At 43.0% G+C, this 13349-nt stretch overlaps 1 long non-coding RNA gene across 1 annotated transcript; it reads left to right on the top strand.

The window, feature by feature from the left end:
- The first annotated feature begins 74 nt into the window (after window positions 1-74).
- On the top strand, window positions 75-10270 carry LOC308405413. Its single transcript, XR_013973326.1, has 3 exons — window positions 75-231; window positions 5043-5294; window positions 8503-10270. It is a non-coding gene; the product is annotated as an uncharacterized lncRNA (long non-coding RNA).
- Window positions 10271-13349: the final 3079 nt, after the last annotated feature.

Here is a 13349-nt window from a genome sequence, read left to right as displayed (position 1 = left end):
AGCCTTAGGGGTTGGTTGTTATCTTTGGTTATCTAGCTGTATGAGTGATGTACATTCTTCATAAAGCTAGATAACCGAAAGTAACAAGAATCCCATTACACTCCTGAAAAGGCATCAAGACCCCAAATGCGCCTCCCTACAAGAAAATGCAAACTTTGCCAGAAGAATTGTAACATGAGAGAAGAAAATGGACTACATTTTAAAGAAGACGGGAATGCGATGCAACAAAAGGTAGGCTGCATGTTTTTCTTGTGTCTTATCTGTTGGTGATGGAATGTGTGTGAATACATGTGTGTGCCTTTTGTTAAACTCAAGTCTGAGGCCCCTTTTTTGATCCATCCGCAGCTCGTAATGCTGGGTACCGTTGTTAGTCATGTACAAATAAATGGGACATTGCCACACATATTTCCTTTAGCTCTCTGTAGCCAGTGGCAGTGATCCATAACAGTAAGGTTGGTACAACAGGATCACTTTTAATCTAATAAGCCCCATGATCCTTCTGTGTGGGGCTGCATGCATGGGTTTAGACTTAGTATCACATGGTTAGGAGTGACAAGCTTGCTAAAAAAAAAAAAAAACAACCCCACACCGATTCACCAAAGTAACTGGTCTCTGATTAGCCAACACCAAGTGACTAAAGGACTTGCCAGTTTACTGGCTAGTTTGGACAACGCTCTATTTATTTGTCTCCATGTAATTCAGTCTTACTGCTTGCATTTTTGGCATTAAGAGACCATGCAATATGAAAAGAATGTGGGCCTTTGAGCTGCATACGGTGCTATGAATTATACATATGTTCCAACTTGGATTGGATTGTGTGAGTTAAGAATGGTCCCTCCGAGTTAATCTGGTCTCCCAACGCCCCACTGGCAGCTAAGCGCACAGACAAGAATTTGTTTGAGGCCAGTTTTGTTAAGTTAGCTGTTGTTGATTTTTTTTCTTCTTCGTTCCACCTACTCCCTTTTTCCTTTTGCATGAAAAGATGTTTAATTTGGGGTCCTGGCCGTTGTTTGATTTGACGTGACAGTTGGCTTGGTTGTGAATGGGCCGTGGCAAAGCCTCCATTGCATGAGGTGCTACCATGTGGAAAGGCCCGATGGGATCTCACTGAATGCTGCTGTGTGTACGTGTTGGGTTCAGAGGGGGAGTGGTCCAGGGGCAATCAAGCAGAAAGTACCCCTAGTGACAAGATCCACGAGTGAGCGAAGGAGAACAATCTCAGCCTTTAGGTTCTTTGCCTGGACTCATGGTGAGGAGTAATTGGTCAATCAGATCTTCAACCTCAAGGCCTCTGATGGCTGATTGAAGGTGTGATTTCTGTTCTGCCCATCAAAGCTGGAGGGTTACTCCTGCTGAGAAAGGCCACTAAGAATTGTATCCTAGGTCTCAAAGCTCTGGTGGTACATAGCGAATTCCACGTGTGGCGTGCTATCTCATTGTGGTGCAGCTAAAACATCACCCTCGGGTTTGGATATATTTAGCTTGACAGGGTACAAATTCTAAACAGTTGTGCAGGACTGAAGTGAAATTACTAAAAGCTTGTGAGGCAACCTTACCTCGCAATGTCAATCTCTTCGAGCCCTGCGGTTGTGCCTGCCTGCTGCATTGCAGGTGCTGAGTGTGACACTTGAGCTTTGGGCTCTGCTAGTAAGAGAGAGGAACGAGGGCCCTGACAGGAAGTGACAGCCAGAGATGTCACCTTCTTGGATGGCAAAGTAGTACCTGGTTCTCTCTCTGTTGTGTTGCTACATCCCTACATGTCCTTTTCCCCTTTATTTCTTTAGTTTTACAGCGTTGTATGTAGGGCTTTTTATCACATAATGCAACTGATAGATTAATGATTGTGCGTGCCCAATATCCAGACTCCTGTATATCTACACAGGTGTGGTTTGTATTTATGAAATTAGCATATAACAGGTGTAAGGCAGAAACATTTTGTGCATTGTGGAGAATAGTTTTCTCCCTTTGCATCTTTTTTGTGTCAGTTACACTGTTGGGTCTAAATGGGAACTGAAGTCTTGGACAGATTGTGTTTATACCCTAAGCAGTGCCCTGGGAGACGCATGTCATGGTACAAATGCTTTGTTCTGGCTCGGTGTGTGGCACAGTTATATCACTAACACTTCACACTAGGGAACTTAGTGCAGAAACTGTATTAGCTTATGCTTGCCTGAAAACAGCATAAAGATAGGAGAGTTCCTCAAAAACACCTTAGGGCCTTTGCTCTCTCTTTTTCTCTGTCCCATGGCAGTGTTGGAAATAGAAAGAGGGCGCGAGGAGAAAGCATGTAAAGGAAAGCAGCCAGGGAGAGGAAAGAGAAGGAGGAGGGTGGTGGGTTTGTCTTAGCTTTCATGCACTGGGCAAGCAGATTTAGACTCCAAGTGTCAAATAGAAAAACAGCCATTGTGGTCGGGTCCTACTTGCCCCCCCATAAGTAGACTTTACAGTCAATAGAGCTAGTCCACTTGTCACTGAGGGACAATGCACCCCTTTGCCTCCCTTTCAGGCCTGCCGGGTCCGAGCAGCCAGACAGCTTTCTGAATAACCCAGTGATTCTTGGCCCCTTTTCTCTGCCTCTCTTTCTCTTGACGGAACACACCAACAGGGCTTGGAAAATGGCTTCACTGTTGGGCCAGAGTGTAAGGACAGACCCTGTTATTTTCTACAACACTGGCATTCCCTCCACCCCCTTATGCACGCATAGAAATGAATGTATCTTGGGCAGTTGCAAAAGTCAATGGGCCTCCTCAGACAAAGGAGATTAAGTTTGGCAACTTAGCAGTAACAGGTGTACTTTGACTGAGCTCGGACCACACGGGGGGTGACTGTCGTTGTCTTACCCACTTGCTCTGTTTGTCTCCTTGTTGGTTTTTAGTTGCATGGATGTAAAAATTACGTTTGTGTTGCGTTGTCAGAAGACAAGAGCGCCTCAGACCTTGTTGACTTAGAAGTTTTAGTTGAGCTGTCCAGCACAGGCCTCTTATCATTTTCACTGCATTTGAAAACAAAGCTTAGTTTTGCTACATTTCTCCCATGCCAAGTTTTCTCTGAAGGGATTCTGCAGATATCTTTAGAACTCAAGCAGTGCTCACCCAAGGGAGCGAGTTAAGGGTAAACAATGCGGGCACACGGAGAAGAAAGAAGTATCAGAGGGAGTGCGGCACTGCACAGAAGCATGAATACATTTTCACATTTAGAACTGAGACATTGATGTTTTAGGAGGGGAACTATCATTTAAAGAGAATGAAGCCTTTTCTGTACATACCTTCAGTATTTTCAACCATAATAAATCAAGCCATTCAGCATCAGTACAAATAGAGACACTCTCAGAGCCAGAGCAAAACAGTGCATGCATTTGTTTGTTTCAGTCATTAATAAAGCTTTTACTGAGAGCCTCGGTCCTCAGAAAAGCCCATTCTGGTGAAATGACTTGGCAAAGCATCCGATGGAGGGTCTGTTCAGACTGAAGCTGCTCCCGCTCCCATTGTCTAGCTCTCTCTCACACACCTACGAGTCCAGAGTAAGCACACAATTTCATTGTTGCGTGAGCTGTTAATATCAGAGGCTTCACAATAGAGCCCATTCGCCATATTTGCATAAGGCACTTTTCCAACAAGGACCCAGAGAGGGCTTGAAAGCTGGCCCACTCTAGTGCCAATGGCAAAAAAATGTCAAGTGCCAATTAGGAGAGGTTTGCCACCATTCAGCAATACCCCACCCCTGTAGTCCTTCCCCTCCCTGCTTACCCACCCCAACTCTCTCACACTCCAAGTCACCCCTGGTTTTACCACCTTATTCCAATTTCAGACGTGGCCTTCCCCTACTGACACCCAGAGACAAAAGCTGGCTCCCTCCTCTCTGGCTAATGGAGGATCCTTTCTGCTTGGCTCAGAGTATTAGTAAAATCAGACAGCATGGTCCGTTCACCGATTAGTCAGCTTTCTTTGTTGATTACTTTGAATAGGGTTCAAGAACTATGCAAGATACAGAGTCCACCTGCTTGGGAATATTGAACTTAGCAAGCTGGCTGCACTGTGCTACTTTTGTTTTAGACTCCCAGGTTTGCATGTGCAGGTGTGGGTAATTGAGGGAAGGATTGTGGCAGAGACAGACGCTGATTTAAACAATTAACAATTCCCCCTTTCATCTGAAATCCACAGTGGTTGTTCTGTGTTAGTGTTAATGACATTTAGCCACCTAATGGCTTGCTTTAAGCTAGTCGTGCTTATTATTTTGCACGGATGCACATAGAAACATAGAGAAATGCTGCAGAGACACTATTTAAATTTAGAGTGTAGACTTTAAGTCAGCCTTAAAGGCTTAAGGAAAAGTAGATTTGCTACATGAAATCCAAGTTAGCTCAACTGGTGAGCATGTAAAGTACTCAACTACTGTTTATAATTCTATCGATGCTGAAATGCTACATTATTTCCATTATTTCCATGCTTAACTGCAGGTGTCAGATGCAAAGTATGCGGTGGAATGGTGGATTTAAAACATTAACTGTTCTTGAATTTTAGGTGATATATTGTTTATGCAGGAAAAGCCTTTAACATCAAAAACCTGGAAAAAAAAAATTGCATTCTGTAAAAAACAAGGATGCAGTAAATTGAATGAAAAAATTAGGTCATAGACACAATAAAAGAAGGTAATCGTGTTTGCCCAATTGGTCTGGCGTTGTTTTCAGCAGAGCGTTTACCTAACTTACCGCCTCCTGCCACTCAAAAGGATTTTTCTCTTGTCGCTTTTTCTCTTTCTTTCTTTTATTCAATCTCTGTGTCTAGTTTTTTTTTCTTTCCCACCCTTGATTCTCAGATGGTTGGATCTGATTTGCATGCATTTACATAATGAAAGTCATTTGCATGCTCAGGGGCAGACTGTACCATGAGAACAGACATGAAAAGGTGTGTGTGTGTGCGCGCGCGTGCATTCGTGTGTTTGTATATTTTTGTGAACTGTACATGTGTGCTTTTGTGGATAAGCTACATAGTTTAAATGTTCAATTTTACCCTCTGATTTCTCCATCTATGTTTTCTGTGCAGGCTACCACATTACTGAAGGAAAGCTGGCAAAAGAAGACTGAAAAACAGAGAAGGAGGAGGGGTTGTTGTTGATTCTGCCCTCCCTCTCTCCTCACCCTCCACTGCATTGCCTCTTCCCTCCTCCTCTTCCCTTCCTCATCCACTCCATCCTCAGCAGACTGCCCCTTTTTCCTGTACAGCGAAACGCAGCCCGCGCCACCATCTTAGAGCAACGCTGGCATGAAATGGAAGTGGGAAGACCAGTCAGCGCAGGTAACACACCAAACCCACTGCGCCCGCCATGCTTCATTTTTCTATTGGCACCTCCCTGACTCTCCATCATATCGCAATATCTCCATCTCTCCGTGCCCTCGCGCCTTCTCCGGCGTGATGTACCCTCCGTTTTAATTGCCTCTGATACGTTTGTTAATTGCACGACTCATGAGATGCGCTGATGGGAAGGAGGGGAGGGTTGATGTGGGTGGAGCGTGTTTTGTATGTGCGTACACATTAAATCACTCCGCTCTCAATGCCTCTCTCAGGAGGCGTTCAGTGGGCATCTGTCCTCGAAGCGCAAGTTTTTCTTTCCCGTTTGGGAATTCTGATGCCATCCTCACATGCCTGCCCCGACATGGCGGCGCCTGCCATTTTGGAGCTACGATGCAATCCGTGCCTTCTGGACGACAGACAAGCACAGCTGATTACTCCATAAGTTGAGCAGCTTAGTAAGAAAATTTTAGTCACTGAACCTAAAAAACTGTGATATAATATTTAATGATTTTGACAGTAATCTGTGACAGAGGTATGGCTTTTTAAAATAATTCTAAAAATCTCCCTTCAGCTCTTTAAATGAGGTCAAAAGAAATGTCAAGGTGGGCAACATCGGTTGAGTGGAAGTTATGATTCATAGTCTTTTACAGGGACACTGCAGCACATAAAAAGCCCAAAACAAAGCAGGAGAGAGGCAGAAAGAGGCAGAGAGAAAAAATAAAGACAAGATGGTGAAGTTGTAAGAGCATGATAGGCAGATTTAGTACTGAAAAGTCTCTCTTTAAGTGAGTGGTGAGTATTGGAGGGCAGTCGGTGCTCAGACAAGTTGAGTATTGTTCTCCTTGCATGAGCTCGTTGTGGTGCGGCATTTCTTCAACCGGGGAGCTCCCAACGTTGAAAACCGCTTAAACCAAAACACCAATTAGCGTTAGCTGGGCTTGATTAAGTAAGATGGCTGGTAAACAATGCTTACTTTTGTCATCTTAACACAGAAACCTCCCTTTGTTTGTGTCTGTGGCGTGTGGGTCAGAGAGACTGTGCTAATGGTAACTTATAGTAGGATGCCTGGGGCTAACAGAAACTGCCACAACCCCCAAGTCAAGGTAAAAACAGCAAAGGAGACTTGGCAAAGACAGGAAACATCTTAACATCAAATTTTGTTTTCTTTTAAATAATTTGGCCAAAAATGTTCAATTATATATATATATATATATATATATATATATATATATATATATATATATATATATATATGTGTTCTTTAAATTAAATCACTAATTTTCTGTATTTAGACAGAATACACTGTTAATGATTCCAGTTCCCCAATTAGGTCAAACTAAGCTTAATTAATTTGAATATTTGACGATGCCGCCTTAAGCGAAGGAGTCGCTTGGCTTTCCTGAGAAGTCTTGTGGTAACTGTGTCAAACGCAAAGTGCACTAATCACTGCCAGGCCTCTATAAACAGGTGGTAGATTGAGCAAAGGGGGCCGAGGCCATTCTCAATTTACTGTGTAAATTATGCAGAGCCCAAAACAATGCAAACAGTAGACAGTGGAGTGGCTGGCGTTGGCTAATGAGATGATGAGAAGCCTGGGAGGCCTGCGAGCTGATAGAGGAGAGGGGGTGGGCACGGCTTGTGTCTGGATCGGTGTATTCATGTGTGCGTCTTTGTGCGAGTGTGTGTGAGGGTCTAGAGGAGCTTTGGCAGGGGAGCAGACACTGTCCCGCCTGCACAAACCCCACCGTCAGCACCCCTCCTGCCCAGACTGAGTGCTACAGGGGGAGGGGAGGGTTAGCAGACAGCTGGGGCACCCTGCCCCCATTGCTCCTGCAAGAGCACCAGGCTTGGGAACCTCGGTGGCAGGGGTCCCCCCAACACTGGCACGTAGGGGGCCCCCAAAAGTCTGGCTGCAAACCCCCATCTCCACCAATCCCCCCACCCCACCGTCTCTTGTCTCCCCAACCATCTCCACCCCTCCTACCCTAATGTAAGGCTCGGGGCCTGGGAAGGACTTCAAGTTCACGGCCAGACCTCCTATTGAGCTGACAGCCTGACTGTTTGCTCAATTCGGCTCCCTATTCAGGACCATACTGGAGGGGGGTGCTGTTGAAAAAAGGTTGGAGGATGCAGGAGGGTGTTGCTAGACAGTGTGGGACACTGTAGCACTGCGATAGCTATTCATTCAGCAAGGGGAGACAAGTAAAGAGCGGGGGGGAGAGAGTGAAGTTGGAGGAGGGGGGTTCATGCATAAATAAAAAGTGAGGAATCCAGGCTCAAAGTTTGCTTTGAGCAGTGTGCGCCTCTCTCACACTCTTTTAGACTCTTAATTACCGGCGCCTTCCACTTTTCTCTCTCCCTTTTCTCTAACTACACCCCCCTCCTCATCGCCATCGCACACACCCTCCTGAACACACACACACAAAATGGCAATGGCAATCATTCTCATCATCCTCTCTATCCCCTGGTTTTATTAGGCCACATGCTGGGGCTGTAAATTTACCATTAACAAGCTTATTCACTGTAGTCCTCTCAACAAAACAAGACCATGATGCCAATAACTCAAAGCGACACCAATACCCGAAACTGCCTTTTATGTCGCCAACCTCTACTGTTAGCCACTCCCTGCAGCCCCCACTCTTTCCTCACTGGCAGAGAGCACCCTCACACCGTAATGCTAAATGCCAAGGCTAACGTGATGCTTGTTAATAGCTCAGACAATGGTAATTAGCGCAGTGGTTGTTGATTTAAGCTAGATCTAAGCTAGATGGACGCATTATTGGCTAATTCTGAACTTGGTGACCTGCTATAATATTTTAAGTTGCTTGTCTGAGCTGCTCGAAAATGTAACAGAAAAGGGGGTTTGATGGTCTTCTGAAGTCCAACTTAGCCTAGCTTAGGGTGTGTCACATGCTTCCTCTTTGTATTAGCAGCTTGTAGCGTACCAGGCTCCTGTTAAGGCCTTTCAACTTCAGTCTCAATCCCCTTGGCTGGTACACGAAGCTGTACTTAACTCGGCCAGATTTAGGACACACAAGGAAGAAAAACCTAATAAGTATTTTTTTCATGTTTAAAGAGCACTGAGAACAAGCCTTCTTTTGATACATAAATTGGACTTCACAGTCCATTGTCTCAAATAATTGTTTTGACATTCACATGATTGGCCTCAAGGTGTGTTTTGACTCATTCTTTTTTTTTTTTTTTTTTTTAGATAAATGTGATTGGTGCAGGGGGATCCAGAATGGACAGAGCACACAAAAGGAGGACGGTGGGACTCCTCCTTCATTCGCTGCCTTTTAGCTGGAGTAAACACGGAGGATGGCGATGCTGTCTGCATGCGAGCCGGCAGTGATTCCTGCCATAACTGTGGAACGCTGTGTATGTCTCCTTGATGCATCGCTCGAACCAACACTCAGCCTGGACTGCTTGTGAATGACTTTTGGTGTTTTAACTGAGCAAACATCATGGACTCCAATCATGGAAACCTGTGGGACTCGTTGGAAAATAAGCAGCCCGAAGGCTGGAGGAACTGCTTGATAATTGTGACTCTTAATTCTTTTATTTGTAGATGTGGCACTGAATTTTGTAATTATTATCCTATATTTGATTGTAAAAAAATATTGTTTAGACATGAAGGAATATAATCTGTCCTCAGCTGTCATAGGCTCCACTTAATGTAGGTTGTATTTGATGATTTGTAGCCCATATTTTGCTCATTTTCTCTTTTGTTATAGTTGCTAGGACTCAAAAGACATGTGAATGTGAGACCCACGGCAGCAGTGAATAATACTGCACTGCGATTGGACAGCTCCGTGTGTCAGCTGACACAATGGCGAAGGAGTGAGCTGTCGTCTTTATACTCTATGCAACTGTTCTCTTTTTTTCCTTTCTTTATTGTTTAGGGGAAAAAAACCTTTTCATATTTATTTTGGATTATGTTTTGAGCCATCAGTTTACAGAAATTCCTTCAGACATCATCAAGAGAAATGGTTTATGAGGTGCTGACGTTCCAGTTATTAATATAGTGAAACAGAAATTACAGTCAGGATGTGTGTGTGAGTGTGTGACAGATGACAGGATACAGCATTTTCATCAGTGGATGGATTGAATCTCATATTTGCAGCTTTCGACTGTGCAGCCATGAGCCAGAGTCTGAGTAAATGTGGACTCAAGCATTTAATATTCCTGATGGTTGGAGTGTGTTTGATCAGCAGGAAGTAGCTCTGCGTGTATACAGAACATGCCACACTATTAAAAGCTGCTCCCTATAGCAGTCGTTGAGGCACAGCAGTTTGGCACATAATAGTTACCTGCTTTAGTGTAATGATACATCTTTGGGTGAGACATGACAAATACATTGGCTTCAAACACTGCCTTAATTTCCTGTTCTTGACATTAACACACAGCGACACACACGCCCGCACACACACATGCACCCAAATGCAATAAGGCAAGTACTATCAGGGCCTAATTCATTCTATATTAATTTTCGGGAAGTGGCAAATTTTTTATTACGATTGATAATCTATGCAAATCTTTTAAATATTACTTTAGACAATCTATGTCTATGCAGCGCTTTTGCAATTGATTCAAGGGAGACTATCTTGGCCTAATTTAGAAAATGTATTCTTTTGATAATCATGCACATCCCAGTGCTCAAGACAATTACTTATCTGCCTGGATAAGCTTGAAATTATGTTTTTAATCTCTAGCAAAAAAAAGTCACTCTTCTGAAATCAGTCCAGAGGCTTGAAAACCATGAATTGTGGTCTAAAATAATTAAATCAGTTGCACTAAATCTCCCTTTTCCTTAAATGTAGATCAAATATATCTATTTAGCTTTGAATAGCATACTGTTTATATAAGCAACAATGTTTGTATTATGCAATCTCATCTTTGTGAATGAGTGTTCACCACACGTGCCTTTGTATGGAAAACTGTTGAAATAGTAATAAAGGTTTACAATGAAAACAATGAAACATGTCTTGTGCATGCTTTTGATCAGTTTTGGTTGCATATCGCTGGCTGGCAGGATCGTCTAGTGATAAATGGAAAAGTACATTAATCAGCCGCATATAGTGCTGAAGTGTCCTTGAGCTGTGGCTGAGCCTGGTCAGCAGTGATGTAATTCACTGAAAGAAAGAAATATAAATGTAAATAACTGTCCTTAAAATGAGAGACAGAAGAGGTTACAGTTTTCTAAAATTAAAAATGGAAAAATCTATAAAAACAAACAAAACCTAAATGTGCTTTTCCTTAATGATTTTGCTGCTTTAGTCACATCTACAGAGAAATCTACCGCAGTTCAGTTTCAGCACATCGTCACTGCCAAATGAAAAGATTATAACAATTCCCCCGAGATCAAACAATTTTCTAAACACCATCAGGGATGTGGGTGTTCATACGCAACCTACACTGGAGAGAAACAGAACAGTTCTGTCCTCTTTTGGTGTAAAATTAATCAGGACAAAGGCGCTCTCTCTAGTAACCAATAAAAATCTTAACCTTGGTGTTTGTTGTGAATGAATGATGATGAATAATAAGCCAGCCACATGTCATTTAACCTGCTGTTATTCCAAGTTTGGGGAAAATAAAGAACCCATAGCACCCTCACCCTGGATTGTGATAATCTGTGTGCAGCGCTGTCGCTTTGCGAGCTACTGTGTGCTGCACAAAACACTTCCCCTACGTGATTTGCTGTCTGACACCACATATGGCGAATGCGCCAACACCGAAATATGGGCCCCTCACAATTCATTAGCATTGTCATGTAAAAAAGGGTAATCCCACTGTAAAACAAATGAAATGTAACCCTTTACAGTACAGGTTGATTTGGCAGCTCTTTTCATTCATTCCCTCTCTTTTATGAAGTCTCATGTAATTCAATGAAAGAGGTTTTTAACGCAGCTTCGATGCACCCCCATGGGTGTCTGCATTCTCGGTTTGTAGCAGCCGAGGCTTTACGAGCTACTCTCCTCTTGTTTACAGCTGCGCTGCACGTTCAAATGAGCCATAGTACACATAAACTCCATGCAAATATTACAATGCCCTTATTAACCAGGGCAGGCGGCAATTACATTATGTCCCAGGCGTTAACATCCAAAGAGCTAGCATGGTCCTCTGTGACAACTCCACTCGCCCTCTGTGTTTCTTGGCTGTGTTATGGCCCTCATAATCTGATTCACAGTTTTTGTCATTCTGCCAAGAGGCAAGCTGCATTAGCCAAGCACTATAGGCTTTAATGAACTGAGTGTCAATGTTAAGCATACTAGAGCAAGCTGGAGTGACGGCGTACAACCGGGCTGTCGTTTGCAGCCATGTTGGATCACAGTCAAAGTTCTAGCTGCTCAGAATTAAAGGTTTGTCGGGCCGCTGAGTAAAAAACGAAAAAGTTGACCCCGCATTTTGCTTTGTGCAGTTGGCATCCTAAATGACAGTAAGTCTTGTGTTTGGGGAGCTGTGTTTATAGCGATGGGGTGTGGCTTCCTTTTGACATATAGCACAAAATGGCTGCTCACAACGGCCAATCATGAGACTGAAGAAATTGATTCCAAGATGGCGTCTCAATGACATTAACATGACTTGGAGCAGATTTAAAGAAAAACTGCAAAGGGGTCCGCAGAACAATTTGATTGACGAGAACACAAGGAGCATGGTGACAAGAGGGGTCCAAAAGTGGGAAATGGCGGGGTTTGGTGCACGTCCAAGGTCTTGGAACTGGTGTGATGCTTTGTGATGAACTTTCACAAGTTGCTCAGAATTGCATTGGTATGCAGGAATGCAACCCTAGGAGGCCATTCTGTGTGATTTTGGGGGGAAAACATGTTTGCAACTGGTTGCAAGGACAGAGGATGTGTGTGTCTTTGGATGCTGTCGTAGCTGGAGCCAGAAAAAGTGGGCGTCCGTCCAGATCTGTCCACCTTTGTGAGCTGCTTCGCAGTGTGGCAGCTGGTCATTCTGTTCATAGAGCAAAGACAAAATGACATCAGAAGCTCTGAAGGATATGTTGTCGAGCGTGATGTTTCATTTATAATAAATAAAGAATAAAGCCGCGGACGTGTGTGTGTGTGAGCGGAGAGTTGGTCTCTTCGGTGTGGAGATTATTGAAGGATTTCTTGATAAGCAATCTGACGAGTGGCAGCTAGAGGATCAAATTTTAGCGCCTTGCACACACATGCACACACACACAGGGTTCGCATGGGTAAAAAGTGGCTTATGCCATTCAGATAAAATTTTAAATGTTATTAAACACGATTGTTCCACTTTGATTATCAGATGATTTATTTTTCCTATAAATACATTACCATCATGAAGCTGAAAGGGCAGACGGAATGGACAGCGGGTCTGTAAGTCAGACTGGAACGAGTATTTCTTCATTTGAAAAATAGTCTGAATAACTGCTTTTCTAAATAGAGAACATATGATTGGAAAACCATGTATCACGATGTTCCTCTTGTGTGCTTGGCAATGCTTTTGTTCCTAGTAGTGAAGAAATCTGGAAATCTGACAACTAGGGGGTTCGAGCTGCCAAATAAGGAGACTCATGGGAACTCCAGTAACACTGACTTAATGAGTTTCCCTTTTCTGGAAAAGCATCTTTCATACTTCTGCTCCTATACATTTCAAAAGGGAAACGATGTATTACTTTCGAGCTGAAAATCTTGATACTGCTTACTTTGAATATTATGATGCAACATAAAAAAACATGCAAACATTTGATGATTAGTAACAGCATACAAAAATAGTTAAACCACCATAAGGTGCTATGAATGAGCATAATTAACAAATAAGTACTGCTGCATTAAATGCTGTATAATTTATCGATTATGCTCCATTCTGAATGTTTCTACTTTAAATATTTTTAGTATCATTTGCTAATACACTGTAAAATCTGATTAGTTCCCAGAACTTGAAAAAAATTACACAAACCTGTTGCCTCAAAAACACTAAGTAAAGTTTACTTAAGTTAAACAAGTTAGGGTAGTACTATTTAGCAAACCTAAGCAAAACAGTGAATACAGGACTTTCACTAGTAATGTTGAAATCATATTTAAATGA

The sequence above is a fragment of the Rhamphochromis sp. 'chilingali' genome (genome assembly GCF_963969265.1).
Source record: "Rhamphochromis sp. 'chilingali' genome assembly, chromosome: 11".
Taxonomy (NCBI): Eukaryota; Metazoa; Chordata; class Actinopteri; order Cichliformes; family Cichlidae; genus Rhamphochromis; species Rhamphochromis sp. 'chilingali'.
Note: the sequence above shows the minus strand (reverse complement) of the source record. Positions and strands in the feature narration are given on the sequence as shown.